The following is a 2,774-nucleotide window of genomic DNA, read 5'->3' as shown; positions in this document are numbered from 1 at the left end:
TTCATTTTCATGTGATAAAATAATAAATCAGATAAAAACAATAAAACAATCCAAAGGTCTGGATTTATAAAAACTGATAACAAAATTATTGTGAAATCAGCAATTTAAAATATACTGGGTGTTTCTGAGATCAGCAAAATAAAATAATATACCAGGGTGTTTCTGTGTTTGTGAAACCAGCAATATAAAATGTACCGTGGTGTTTCTGAGATCAGCAATATAAAATGTACAGGGGTGTTTCTATGTTTGTGAGATCAGCAATATAAAATGTACAGGGGTGTTTCTATGTTTGTGAGATCAGCAATATAAAATGTATTGGGGTGTTTCTGAGATCAGCAATATAAAATGTACTGGGGTGTTTCTATATTAATTGTGAGATCAGCAATATAAAATGTACTGGGGTGTTTCTGAGATCAGCAATATAAAATGTACTGGGGTGTTTCTATATTAATTGTGAGATCAGCAATATAAAATGTTATGGGGTGTTTGTGAGATCAGCAATATAAAATGTACTGGGGTGTTTCTGAGATCAGCAATGTAAAATGTACTGGAGTGTTTCTATGTTTGTGAGATCAGCAATATAAAATGTATTGGGGTGTTTCTGTGATCAGAAATATAAAATGTATTGGGGTGTTTCTATGTTTGTGAGATCAGCAATATAAAATGTACTGGGGTGTTTCTGAGATCAGCCATGTAAAATGGGGTGTTTCTATGTTTGTGAGATCAGCAATATAAAATGTATGGGGTGTTTGTGAGATCAGCAATATAAAATGTACTGGGGTGTTAAATTTCTATGTTTGAGAGATCAACAATATAAAATGTACTGGGGTGTTTGTGAGATCAGCAATATAAAATGTACTGGGGTGTTTCTATGTTTGTGAGATCAGCAATATAAAATGTACTGGGGTGTTTCTGAGATCAGCAATATAAAATGTACTGGGGTGTTTCTATGTTTGAGAGATCAGCAATATAAAATGTACTGGGGTGTTTGTGAGATCAACAATATAAAATGTACCAGGGTGTTTCTATGTTTGTGAGATCAGCAATATAAAATGTACTGGGGTGTTTCTGAGATCAGCAAAATAAAATGGGATGTTTCTATGTGAGATCAGCAATATAAAATGTACCGGGGTGTTTCTGAGATCAGCAATATAAAATGTACTGGGGTGTTTCTATGTTCGAGAGATCAACAATATAAAATGTACTGGGGTGTTTGTGAGATCAGCAATATAAAATGTACTGGGGTGTTTCTATGTTTGAGAGATCAACAATATAAAATGTACTGGGGTGTTTGTGAGATCAGCAATATAAAATGTACTGGGGTGTTTCTATGTTTGTGAGATCAGCAATATAAAATGTACTGGGGTGTTTCTGAGATCAGCAATATAAAATGTACAGGGGTGTTTCTATGTTTGTGAGATCAGCAATATAAAATGTACCAGGGTGTTTGAGAGATCAGCAATATAAAATGTACCGGGGTGTTTCTGAGATCAGCAATATAAAATGTACAGGGGTGTTTCTATGTTTGTGAGAGTAGCGATGTAAATTTCACATACACCGAGTTCAATTCTCCAGGGTGCATTCTCTAAACCTGGGACTCCAGGAAGCTCAGAATATCACAGAATGATGATTGCACAGAAGATTCTGTGGTACATACAATGTGAGATGAGAGTAAGCAAATCAAACACATGGGTGCAAGGATGATACAATGCCAACCTTTGTGGCTCTGCCAGACTATCAATTTATTCATTAATGTATATTTTGTTTTTGCCTTCAAAGGAAGGACACAATTGTTGCAGCTTTCACAAAATTACATAGCCAAAAATTTTCCAAAAACAAAACCAACTTTGTGTGCCACTGCTGAAACATGCTCTTGTGTGCCACTGCTGAAACATGCTCTTGTGTGCCACTGCTGAAACATGCTCTTTTCACATTTTCTCGTGGTTTTTGTTTGTTATTATTCGTCTTAAGACAGAACATCGGATTTTATTATATGATTGAATAATTCCTAGTTTTCTAATTGGCTGAGATCCAACAATGTAGAAATCATACTACGTTATGTTTACCTGCACGTGACCTTCTAGGTGAACATAAGGAATTATTTTTTCCACATAGGACCAAAAATAGACCTTCCAGGTGAACATAAGGAATTATTTTTTCCACATAGAACCAGAAATAGGTCGTTGAAACTTACAATTAAAGTAAAGAACAATCTTGAAGGGTTTTTTAATCATTTAATCTTATAATAAAACAATAATAAAAAAATCTCATTCTGAGATTCCTCAGGTGTCTAAATCATTGTATTGACCTCAAAAACAGCAATAATTGTATAATGGTACAGCGACATCTATGTCCGTCCATTTAGGGTTTTTTGTTTCTAATTTCATTTCTCTGTAACATATCAAGCTGAAACTTGTAATGTAGCTTCTTGATCACAAAAATATATAAAAAAAAAAAAAAAAGAAGAAAAAAAAAGCATAAACTGAAGGTATGTGGGATTTGAGAGAGAGAGAGAGATTAAAATTAAACAGCTGATTCCACCTATTCCACATCTTCGCAAGCCAAGCGTTTTCGGTCCGCTGGGGAGCGAAGCGGACCGAAAACGCTTGGCTTGCGAAGATGCCTATTCCATTGGGTATCAAACTTTTCCTTTTCACCATTTTCATATGAAATAAATTTTTGTGTTTTATAAAAAAAATTTCATTTGTGATTGCAGCACACATTCACTAAAAGACTTTTCAGTGCATGTTGCAGGATACACGTATTTAAGCCAT

The sequence above is a fragment of the Ostrea edulis genome, chromosome 1 (assembly GCF_947568905.1).
Source record: "Ostrea edulis chromosome 1, xbOstEdul1.1, whole genome shotgun sequence".
NCBI classification, from domain to species: domain Eukaryota; kingdom Metazoa; phylum Mollusca; class Bivalvia; order Ostreida; family Ostreidae; genus Ostrea; species Ostrea edulis.
This window is presented reverse-complemented; position numbering follows the sequence as displayed.